The 13379-nt window shown below is 40.1% G+C and overlaps 1 pseudogene; it reads left to right on the forward strand.

The window, feature by feature from the left end:
• LOC114642562 (gastrula zinc finger protein XlCGF57.1-like) overlaps nt 1-13379 on the forward strand; it is a 107640-nt pseudogene that overhangs the window by 77945 nt on the left and 16316 nt on the right.

The following is a 13379-nucleotide window of genomic DNA, read 5'->3' on the forward strand; positions in this document are numbered from 1 at the left end:
AAATCGCTGGAAGCCTCTTGATTTTATATTTTAAAGATTTTTTGTCTGCCGATTGAACATTTATTGTGATGTTTAAAGTATTGTAATGGTCTGTCTATGTAATGTGATTCAATATTGCAATTTACTGCTGATTCTTTTTTTAATTGAAATGAGAATTTGTCTCCGAGTTGACATTTTGAAGACTTGTTGAGTAATGCAATTAATTGTTATAGTATAAATTAAAGTATTTTTTATTGAATGAACAAGTAAACTTCATAACTGTTTCCCTATCAGTAGAAAGTTATGGAATCAAGAAATTTTCTCACACATCTCATGTGCACTGCTCTGTCAGGTTGGCACATCGGTAATCAGCCTGTGCTGTGGAACATCTGACCAGTTCTGCTTTTGCTGCAAAGCCTGAAGGCCTTTGGTGCCTCTATGGAAAATCCCAGTGGCACATCTTATTCTTCTTAGCAGCCACACAAGAGCCGGTAGTTTGAGTGTCTGCTGAGCTGCTAAGTTTGTTGTCTGTGCATATCATTTAAATTTGAGGAAAGCCCACCACCCTGAGCTGTATAGCAAGTTTATTCCACACAACTAACGCCAGCTCTTTTTCAGTTCCCCATTCCTCAGTGACATTGCAAAGTAGCTCAGCCATGTTAGCCCTGGTGTGACTGTCATGTATGACTGTTTGTAGGACATAAGAGGATAAGCACCATATTTTAATTTTATGATGTGATGTTATTGTAACAAAGCCCGCTGTGGCTCTTGAGGTTCATGATTCACATGTCAGTGCAACTCTTTCTGCTTTCCAGGGTAACTAATTTAATTCTTGTTTAGCCTTGTTGTTTTTTCCAGGAACTGCTATATCTGAGAAAAAGTGCTGTGATGGAGTAACACAGCAAACATACTCTGGGATTAATGAAGGAGCGATCATGTTCACTCTGAAAACTCTGAGGTGGTAAACAGGTATGGGGAGCACCAGTGGGTCAAAGCCAATCCCCACAAGAGATGGAGGTATTCATAGTTGAGGGGGACTCATCAGGTGATTGAGGTGCAGGTTTCCTCCAGTGACAGAGAGCCTCTCACAGTGTGTTGTCTTCTGGGTGCACATGTGGGGAGAACACCCTGAAAGGGTGGAAGGGCTTCTGGCTGCAGCAGGGTGGGGAGGTGGGCAGGGGAAGGGCTCTCAATCTGGTTGCCCTTTTACATGTGGGAACAAATGAAATATGTGGGGGCAGACTGTTACTTCTTCAATCCAAATTTAAAGAGTTCGTGGTCAAGTTCAGGAACAGAACTGGCAAGGTGCTCTTCTTCTGCCACATACCAGTAACAGGTAAAAATGGAGGAGATTTAGAAGGCTCGGTACTGAAATTTTGGTTTAGGAAAGATGGGCATGGAATTATGGGCCATTTGGGCTCCTTCTTGGACCTCTCCTGCCATGACAGTTCCATTTGAACAGGAGGTGCTCTAATGTATTGGGGATGCATAGGGTTAGGTTAGTCGAGGATTTGCCCCCCAGCCAGGATTATAAATGTACATGAAGGGACAGACAGAAGTATAAATACAAGTACATATAACCAGCAGGAACTCGGCTAAAATAAATACGTGAATCTAGGAAACTAGAGCTCCTTTCATTAAGGGAGAATGTTCTTTAGGGAAGTTTCAAGAGTGAGGACCTGTGTGCAGACGTGAATACACACGCAGAGAAAGTGAGAGAAAAGATGCACAACAACGCTGACTTAGACCACTAGAACAGTCTAGAAGAAAACAGGCCATTCATCCCAACAGCTTGCCAATCCTATCCACATAATTCTTCTAAAAAATACAATTCGAGTTTAGAAAGTCCCTAAATTCTTACTGTCTACCACACTACTTGGTCACTTATTCCAGGTTTCTATGGTCCTCTGTGTAAGGAAAAACTAACAATTTTTGTGTGAAATTTCCCCTTAACAAGTTTCCAACTGTGTCCCCGTGTTCTTGATGAACTCATTTTAAAGTCACAGTCTTTACCCACTGGACTAATTTCCTTTATAATTTTAAACACTTCAGTCAGGTCTCCTCTTAATCTTCTTTTTCTTAAAATGTAAAGGCTCCGCTCTTTTAATCTTTCCTCATAACTCATCCGCTGTAGTCCTATTATCAGCCTAGTTGCTCTTCTCTGGACGTTTTCTAGCGCTGTTATGTCCTTTTTGTAGCCTGGAGACCAAAACTGCACCCAGGACTCCAGATGAGGCCTCACCAGTGTGTTATAAAGCTTGAGCAGAACCTCCTGTGACTTGTACTCCACACATCAAGGCGCTATATAACCTGACATTCTGTTAGCCTTCTTAATGGCTTCTGAACACTATCTGGACGTCGATAGCTTAGAGTCCACTACGACTCCTAAATCCTCATAAGGTGTACTTTTGATTTTTAGACCTCCCATTGTGTATTCAAACCTCACATTTTTACATCCCATGAGTATTACTTTACATTCTGACATTAAACTTCATCTGCTACAGATCTGCCCAAGCTTGTCTGCTGTCCAGGTCCTTCTGTGATGATTTAACAGATTCCAAATTATCTCCTAATAAACCTATTTTGGTATCTTCAGTAAACTGAACCCATTTATTTATATTCCTATTCAAATCATGTGTGTGCATGTGTATATACGTGTGTATGTATACATATATATATATATATATATATATATAGTAATCCCTCCTCCATCACGGGGGTTGCGTTCCAGAGCCACCCGCAAAGTAGAAACCATATGTTTATATGGTTATTTTTATATATTTTAAGTCCTTATAAACTCTCCCACATGGTTTATAAATATTCCCCGTACAGTTATACAGCATAAACCCTTTATATTCTCTTAGTTATTAGGTAAGATTCGTTGAAATTGTGTATGTAAACACAGTTTATATACTACTCACAAGCATACGTATCGTATATCATTGAGGAGTTTTATTTAATACGTAATACAGTTTTAAACATATTGTAATTGAGTAGGTAATATAAAAATACGTGAAAAATCTATAACATGTAAATGCTGTACATAAAACCAAAATGTTATTTTAAAGATAATGTAGAGCGTCTCCGATATCACATTTGTTACTGCCATTACGATAGACAGACCACCGTCAATAAATACCAACAATGCAAGGAAAAAATTGTATAAAATGTGTGCACAGTTACAATAAACGTACATACATGTACTAAGTACGTAGAAAAATAGTTTTGGGTACTCACCAACTTGTCAGATAACGATGACATTTACTGCACTGTCACAGCTGTTCTAAAGGAGCCTCTTCAGGCGACTGTGTAGCACCGCCGTCGTCTTCTTCCACAAAAGGCATACTAGGCAGTGTTTTGCGTGTACGGAACATCGTGATGGGCAGTTGCTGGCGCTGCTTTTTCATTTGTGTAAAGAGGTTCCTATACACTTCTATGGCGCCGTCAAGAGCATTTTTAAATTGCAAAGAACGAATCATTTGCGGGTCCCATTCTTCAACTGATGTCTGGAGATCTTTTGCCATTCGTAGAATGGTCGCGAGATGCTTGAGAGTTAGCACAGCACCCAGGAGCTTAACTGCGTGCTCTGATTGGGTAGCTTCTCAGCCATCCGCCAATAGCATCCCTTGTTTGAATTCAAATGGGCAAATCAACTGAGGAAGCACACGTACTGTAGACCGCAGACATCCGCGAAGCAGTGAAAAATCCGCAATATATATTCACATTTAAAATCCGCGATGGAGTGAAGCCGCGAAAGATGAAGCACGATATAGCGAGGGATCACTGTGTGTGTATATATATATATATATATATATATATATATATATATATACACACATATGTTGCATAGTTTACTGTCAGATAATGCAAAGAGCACGTGACACGTGTTTCACCCTTATTTGGGCACTGACGTCCGAGGTTTGATCCGCGATACATATATCTATTCTATATGTACAGTACTGTGCAAAAGTTTTAGGCAGGTGTGAAAAAATGCTGTAAACAAAGAATGCTTTCAAAAATGGAAGTGTTAATCATTTATTTTCATCAATCAACAAAATGCAGTGAATGAACAAAAGAGAAATCTAAATCAAATTAATATTTGGTGTGACCACCCTTTGCCTTCAAAACAGCATCAATTCTTCTAGGTACACTTGCACACGGTTTTTGAAGGAACTCGGCTGGTAGGTTATTCCAAACATCTTGGAGAACTAACCACAGATCTTCTGTGGATGTAGGCTTCCTCACATCCTTCTGTCTCTTCATGTAATCCCAGACACACTCGATGATGTTGAGATCAGGGCTCTGTGGGGGCCATACAATCATTTCCAGGACTTCTTGTTCTTCTTTACACTGAAGATAGTTCTTAATGACTTTGGCTGTATGTTTGGGGTCGTTGTCCTGCTGCAGAATAAATTTGGGGCCAATCATATGACTTCCTGATGGTATTGCATGATGGATAAGTATCTACCAGTATTTCTCAGCATTAAGAACACCATTAATCCTGACCAAATCTCCAACTCCATTTGCAGAAATGCAGCCCCAAACGTTCACGGAACCTCCACCATGCTTCACTGTTGCCTGCAGACACTCATTATTGTACCGCTCTCCAGCCCTTCGACGAACAAACTGCCTTCTGCTACAGCCAAATATTTCAAATTTTGACTCATCATTCCAGAGCACCTGCTGCCATTTTTCTGCACCCCAGTTTCTATGTTTTCATGCATACTTGAGTTGCTTGGCCTTGTTTCCACGTCGGAGGTATGGCTTTTTGGCTGCAACTCTTCCATGAAGACCACTTCTGGCCAGACTTCTCCGGACAGTAGATGGGTGTACCTGGGTCTCACTGGTTTCTGTCAGTTCTGAGCTGATGGCACTGCTGGACATCTTCTGATTTCGTAGGGTAATAAGCTTGATGTGTCTTTCATCTGCTGCACTAAGTTTCCTTGGCTGACCACTGCGTCTACGATCCTCAACGTTGCCCGTTTCTTTGTGCTTCTTCAAAAGAGCTTGAACAGCACATCTTGAACCCCAGTCTGCTTTGAAATCTTTGTCTGGGAGAGACCTTGCTGATGCAGTATAACTACCTTGTGTCTTGTTGCTGTGCTCAATCTTGCCATGACATGAAACTGTCTTCCATAACCTCACCTTGGTAGCAGAGTTTGGCTGTTCCTCACCCAGTTTTAAGCCTCCTACACAGCTGTTTCTGTTTCAGTTAATGACTGTGTTTCAACCTACGTGTGACATTGATGATCATTAGCACCTGTTTGGTAGAATTGGTTGATCAGACACCTGACTAGAATCCTACAAAATCCCTGACTTTGTGCAAGTGGACCTATAAGAATTGATGCTGGTTTGAAGGCAAAAGGTAGTAACACCAAATATTGATCTGATTTAGATTTTTCTTTTGTTTGCTCACTTTGCATTTTGTAAATTGATAACAATAAACAATCATTATTTATATTTCTGAAAGCATTCTTTGTTTACAGCATTTTTTACACCTGCCTAAAACTTTTGCACAGTACTGTATGTGTATATATATATAATATATATATATATATATATATATATATATGTACAGTGCATCTGGAAAGTATTCACAGAGCATCACTTTTTCCACATTTTGTTATGTTACAGCCTTATTCCAAAATGGATTAAATTCATTTTTTTCCTCAGAATTCTACACACAACACCCCATAATGACAACGTGAAAAAAGTTTACTTGAGGTTTTTCCAAATTTATTAAAAATAAAAAAACTGTACATATATATACAGTGGTGTGAAAAACTATTTGCCCCCTTCCTGATTTCTTTTGCATGTTTGTCACACAAAATGTTTCTGATCATCAAACACATTTAACCATTAGTCAAATATAACACAAGTAAACACAAAATGCAGTTTTTAAATGATGATTTTTATTATTTAGGGAGACAAAAAATCCAAACCTACATGGCCCTGTGTGAAAAAGTAATTGCATGTGTGACAAACATGCAAAAGAATAAGAAATCAGGAAGGGGGCAAATAGTTTTTCACACCACTGTATAGATATATATCGGTGGCGGACCGTCAGGGCCTGCAAGGCCTTCTCTGCTGGCCTAAAAAAATATCTGAATCACAAACTGATGTTAATTATATTTTGTCCATGAATACTTAAAAAAAAAAAAAAAAAAAGTGATGCGCTGTGAATACTTTCCGGATGCACTGTACTGTATATGTATGTGTGTGTATATATATATATATATATATATATATATATATACACATACTGTATTGTATCACAGACCTTCGCTTCCATATGTGTATGTATATATATTGTGGAACCTGGCCCGGACCCAGACAGACGGACATTGTTTTAAATCACCCACACACATTTATTTACACGATTTCCAAAGGTCAATCAAGCACAACCCAGTGCCGCAACACCAATCACCCCAGAAGTCCAGGCCCTTTCACAATGCCTTTACTCTCTTCAGGTCGCCTCCTTGCCTCCTCCAGAGACCTCGCCCTCTTCCACCCGACTCCAGCCTTGAATGAAGGGAGGCGGCCCCTTTTATAAGCACCTGTATGTGCTCCAGGTGTTTCCCGGCAATCTTCCACCGACACTCCCCAGTGTGGCAGAAGTGCCAGCTGCATCCCCGGACGCACTCTGGGTGTCCCTGCTTCTCTTCCCCCCAGCACTTCCGGGTGCGGCGGAAGTGCTGAGGTCCAGGGCTGCCAAGCGATCCGGGCACCCCCTGGCGGTGACCATGGGCCACTACAGGGTTGATCTTCAAAGCTCTGTACCCGTGGCCCCCAAAGCAACCAGGGCGGTCGCCCCCTTGTGGTCTGGAGGAAGCACAAGCCCTCTTCCAGTCCTCCTGGGTGTCTCGGCTGGGTACCACCCCCAGCCTTGTGCCACAATATATATATATATGTGTGTATGTATATATATAATCAATTTATTTTTATGATTTTTAAATCGCAGCAGCCCTAGCACTGCCCACTGCTGGACACATCTCTTAACATCAGCCAGTTCTGATATGATTCCTTTCACCATCACCCTCTGCTCTCTGTGTCTGAGCTAGTATTGTTCCCATCTATACACCACTCCCTATTCTTTTATTTTGATGCCCAGCCTTTCATGTGTCACCTTATTAAATGCTTTCTCAAAGTCAAGATAAATATCATATGCTCCACTTTTGTCATTTCATTTTGTTGCTTCCTCACAGAATTCCAGCATGTTAGTAGATCACGACCTCCTTCATCTTACCCCATGCTGACTGTTCAGTTAAACTCTTGTCCTTGCTATGTACTGCTCATTCTTATCCTCTTTAGTAAAATCCCAGTGTGCGTCCAGGTGTCCGTGTGTGGGTGTCTTCTGATGAAGTGCGCATGCGCGGGGCACGGTGTGATGCGCGATATTACTGTCAGTGAAAGTTAGAGACGTTTTACGGAAATACAAACCAGTATTACTGCGAGAGGAAATTAAAGGTACACAATACAGTGACGCATATTACAGCCACATACAAGCCAGTATTACTGTCAGAGGAGATTAAAGGCATATTACCGACGCGCACGCCTGTATTACCGCCAGAGAAAATTAAAGGTATATTACGGACGTACAAGCCAGCGGACATACAAGACAGTATTACTGTCACAGAAAATTAAAGACACACAATACACGGCGGCAGCCCACGAAGAACGGTCAGCTCAGCAAGTAAACATCAACAATAGAAAGAAAAATACGACCAACAAAAAGAATGAGGTCAAAGTCCCTTGCCATTTAATATAGACTGTTCCTACTAATGTTTATGCACTACTGTTCTAGCGCCCGTTATTGTAACGGGCTAAATGACTAGTCCTTAATAATTCCTTCCATTATTTTTTTCTGTGATTCATGTTAAGCTTAATGGCCTATAGTTGCTTGGATCTGCTTGGTCGCCCTTTTTATATAACAAGATAATATTTGCCATTTTCTAGTCCTACAGAATTTCTGCAGTGTGCAGTGACTTCCTAAAAATATTTTAAGGGTTTATATCTGTACTTAAGAACTTGAGATATATATTATGTGGTCCTGGAAATGTTTGATTTCAGCCTATTTGATCTTAGAAGCTCTTCTTTCTGTGTAATTTTTAAATCAATCAGTACCTCCTTAGTAGTCCCGTTTAACGCTGGTGTGTTAGATAAGTAGGAATTGAACAGACCAGAATCACAGTAAGGGGACCTTAAAAGAAACTGAGAAAAACAGAGGAGAGAATCTGACGTCTGCTAAGGGTGACGCGATTTATAAAATGATTACTTCTTAGTGCTCAACAACTACCTTATTTAAAGTAGCAGTTAAAGGAATAAATGTTGCCTGCTCGAGTAAACTAAGTGAGGCTGGGTATGCATGCTATGGAAATAAAAAAAAAGTTAAAAACAAAAGAACAGGCAGACAGAGGGCAATGAAAAATAAGAACCTTGTAGAAATGAAATGTCTATTCATGGTCTGATAGCTGAAAAAAATTACGTTTAGTTTTTTTTTTTTACTATAATTTTAAAAGTTTACTTTTTGTGTATACATTTTTTTTCTGTCAATTTACGAGTGGAGAGCTGAGAGTAAGAAGCTACTAGAGGAATTGTGGACAAATGGACTGATTTTTTGATTTTTTTGCAGATGTATTTTTCTTTGTTGATATGGTGTCCCAGATAATTGGACATGTAGTAGTAACTGAACCAGGAATAGCACATGGAATGCTAAAAGTGACTCTTATTTTGACCCTGCACTTTGTTTTTGAATTAGTACTAGGGTGTTGTATTGTGATATCCATTATGGATTTAATGAGAAGTCAAGTAAAATGACACCTTTGATTAGCTAACTAAAAAATTTGAGAGAAAAAAATACATTTGTTAGACACATTGGTTGAAAATGGTGGCTTAATGCGCTCTTATGTACATTTATTGAAGGGTTTGTGTAAATGGTTGTTGTAGAATACGTACCTATTAACACATTTGTTGGAAATTACAAGCTAGTTATGTGTGTGTGTTATTTTTGCAAAAGGAAACATTAATGGTGGCAGAATTCAGGACGATTTAAACAGCAACCATCAGTGAGTTTTACAAATCAAAGAAGTAGGCGACGTTTAAAATGATTAGTGTTTGTACTTCTTCACGCCAATTTTTTTTTTTTTTTTGAAAAAATATACTTTATTTACATATATGATATACATAAAACACAATCCAGTACAATTACAATATATAACTGTCTACTAAAATACAAACGACTGTATTCAGCTATAGTCTGATACAGTCACTTCTTTACGCCAATGTGTTACTTGCATGGCTGCTCACCTACTTTTACATGAAGGTTTACTGCCACTGTGATGGTCCCTGATGTGTCCTCAGAGTAGTCAGATAAGCCCTTTGGTGATCTGTCAGCAGCCTTCATGTAACTGAGATGTTCACCACAAATGTTAGGGCTGTGTGGGGGTCCTACCTCACCGGGCAGTCCATCTGCAGGCCTTTATGATAAAATAAAAAACAACCATTTCTGAATATTTCAACCTCTAAATCAAAAAGATCTAAAATAACAAACTAGCACCATGGTGTACTTTTAATTAATTAGCATAATATTGTGCCGCCCCTGCTTGTGTCCACACTCATAACAGCAGTTTTGATCTCACAGTTTAAAGACTCATAGATAGTCGTGTGTAACGGATGCATTACAAGGACCGCAGAGGGTTTACTTTTAAAAAAATGTTTAAACCACAACTGCAGATTGGTCTTCAAATCACTCAACTTCTTGTCCACTAATTTCATCTTGTGGAAGCAAATGCTTCACACAAATTAAGAAACAATTTCATATTTAACATAGTAATAGACCTTACTAAATGCAGCTCCTCTTAGGTCCTTGAGGAGGTCTTGTGTACCTCGGTTACTCTTACTGCTCTGCCATTTAGTGGGTTGTGCTCCTGTTTGTCTGAACTAACCCTGATGGGAGGGGCCAGAGAAAGAACAACCCATTACTGATCCTCATGAATATTCTAATTAAGAATCAGAATCAGCTTTATTGGCCAAGTATATGTACACATACAAGGAATTGGACTCCGGTTTTACCTAGTATTGTCCCTGATGCTGTGAGATTGACTTAAGTGTTCATGAGAGTGATGGCCTGAGGAAAGAAACTGTTCACGTGTCTGGTAGTTTTGGCGTACAGTGCTCTGTAGCGCCTACCAGAGGGAAGAAGTTGAAAAAGGTTGTAACCAGGGTGTGATGGGTCTGCAATGATGTTTTCTGCTCGTTTCCTGACTCGAGATCTGTATAAGTCTTGAATGGAGGGCAGATCAACACCAATGATTTTTTTCTGCAATCCTGACTGTCTCCTTGACTAAATCAAAGAGGACCTTCTCTGAAAGAGATGAGGCCAGGCCTTGGTTTAGAGCAGCGTTTCTCAACCTTTAAATATTTGCAACCCGAGTTTTCATAACAGTTTTAATTGTGCCCCCCTAACATTTTTTTGAAAGGAGCCCACTAATCCCAATTTGTTCATTTTTAATTAATGATATATCATAGATGCATATTTTATTATACCTACTTAACTTTTATCGACATTTATCTAACTCTATATTTATTTTTCTAGTATCAGAATGTAGTTTAATTTGTTTTGGTCTCAATAGATGTTTTTCATATTTTCGATTCTGGTTTTCTTTTTTTCACATCATTGCGCCCCCCCCCCAGGTTCAGAATCACTGGTTTAGTGGGTGACCCACACATCCTTGTTGTACTCAGCATGATGAAACTACGTGGACCTCCCATTGACCACCACAATCAGGTTAAAAATAAATACAAAAGAAATCCATTGAGATATGGAAGAAAATCAGCATATCTGTACAGGACTGGAACCAACTATGGGACATCACAGGGTACACTGAAATTTGTGTCCATGGCCAGCTCACTCACCCTGTGTATTTTTAAAAAGTGGATGGCAAACAAACAAAAAAGGAAAACAGCAGCGGGGCACAGAAGAAAACTACATACACACCAATAAACAGGCAAAGGTTCAAATTCAGTCTGCTGGAGCTCTGAAGCAGTATGACACCAACCACAAATCGTTATTGACTATTCTAATATACTTAAAAATAGGATGATGGAAAAAAATCCATGCAATTCTCCATCCAAGCAGTGTAAATATATATATATGCGGTCTAAATTTGTTTTTTGTTTTTTTTTGGTTTGTTAATTAATTTTTTTAAAATTGACACATATTAATGGTGGAAGGCCAAATGTCCACAATTATAAAGTTATCAGAGGACTAACAGTGTGGCACATCGGTTTTCTCTCACTTCATATTTATATTTGTTCTCGGTTCGTATCGATTCACGTCCAGGGCCACCGACTCCAGTTTGTTCAGTTCGTTTCTTTCTTTTAGTAATGCTGTTTTAACAGCTGAATGGTCCCCAACTCCTCGAACCTCTTTGAACGGAACACCGCGATTGAATGAAGAAAAGCAGAAATCAAAGCTGCGTTTGTCGGTGAGGAATTGTCGCCTCCTCGAGTTCGCCGATCCGAGAAAGACACAAGTGAAGGAATAAACAGAACGGAGCGAACTCTCGTCGTTGTGCCTGGACACTTGAAGAATACTGGATAACGTGAAGTAAGCCGCAGGCACAGATAGCAATGCACGACAAATATACGAACAAGTTTCTGGGACTGGATTAACGGACACAAACGCGCTGCTACCTTCTGATTCAAATCGCATGCAGTAACTATGGCGTCCCCGAACACTTGGTCGCTGTCTTTCTGTGAATGGAGGCTCTCCACGCTCTAGCCTTACATGCAAACAGTCGACAACCACGTACGTATGTGACGCGTGACGTCATCCAGGGCGACGGAAACTGAAGCCACGCTACCGCCTCGTAGTCGGCTGTGCACGTGAGGAAAAGCAGCTGCTATCGAGTTGTTTGAAAGTGAGGCGGGAGACAAAACGACTTGTAATAATTATTATCGCTGAGAGATAGAAGGTAAGTTCTCCTGCTTTGAGCATGCTGCCTTATGCATGTGTGAGTTTTCCTTTTCCCCACTCAGAGTTAGTCCTCACGACGTAAGTGAAAGGCTAACAGCGCGTTCGTGAGCCCACTATTGGCCAATCTTTGAACGGTGTGCGGTGCCTTGGGCTTACCAACTTCACGCGGGGCCGTTTACTTCAAACGTTGTTACAGGTATGAGTGGACTTTATAAACTTTCGCGCGAATTTAATAAAAAATAATGTTAACATAACCCGGGTTTTCTCATTACAGTATTCGGCTACATTTTTGCAAGGTAACACGCGGACTTTATCAAAATATTACGATGTTATCTATTTAAAAAAAGTGTAATTCATAATTAATGACAATACCACGACAGTGCGAAATGCGATGTCATGCGGAAATTAGCAGGGCTTCTAGAAAAGTACCCACAATACAAGTGTACTCCGAGTCTCGATATGCGATAAAGGTTTCTCTTAGAAACATATATATATATATATATATATATATGTAGTGGACAATATGACAAAACCGCTCGAACGGGACACGTGGAGCCACTGGCCAACCCCAAACGCCGCTCTTGGGTCCGCGTGTCTTTGCCGCTCACTGTTGTCCATGTCTGAGGTTCACTTTACGTTATCGAGTCCCATTTCTACTTCACATTACCCATGCGCATTGCCGAACTCAAAGAGACGGTGACTCCACGCCCTCAAAGCGCTTTTATTTTTGTTTTCTTTACTTGGTTTTCAGTCCGGAGTCGGGCTTCATACTTGTGGTTAATAAAGGGGATAAACGAACTGAACAAACATGAGCGTGGAGAACAGTAGGATTGAGTGTGAGCTGAGAACGAATATGCATGTATAGCTGGAGAACATTGTAGTGCTGCTGTATTCTTCTGTTAACGTGCCTGTAAAAGTATACTGTTCTGATTAAAACCTGCCTTCCCTCGCTAGCTCCTCTTGTTGTTTCAATTATTCACTCGTCACTTTCCACCGGAATTGTTCACCAGTCTATGAAAACTGCAGTGATTCACCCCCTACTGAAAAAACCTGTGGTTGACCCTACTGACTTTAATAATTTCCGACCAATTTCTAATCTTCCTTTTATTTCAAAGGTTCTTGAAAAAACTGTGGCTTCCCAACTTCATCAGTATTTATCTGCTAACAGTTTATACGAACCATTCCAGTCAGGCTTCCGACGTTTTCACAGCACTGAGACGGCACTAGTTAAGATCACTAATGATCTTTTAGTGGCTGCAGACTCAGGCCTAATCACAATCCTTGTTCTTCTTGACCTCAGTGCTGCATTTGACACTGTCTGTCATTTCACCCTGCTAAAAAGGCTATCTGCACTAGGTATTTCTCACATTCCGTTAACTTGGTTTAAGTCATATCTTACAGACAGAACTCAATTCATTCAGCT

This window comes from Erpetoichthys calabaricus, chromosome 1 (assembly GCF_900747795.2).
Source record: "Erpetoichthys calabaricus chromosome 1, fErpCal1.3, whole genome shotgun sequence".
NCBI lineage: Eukaryota > Metazoa > Chordata > Cladistia > Polypteriformes > Polypteridae > Erpetoichthys > Erpetoichthys calabaricus.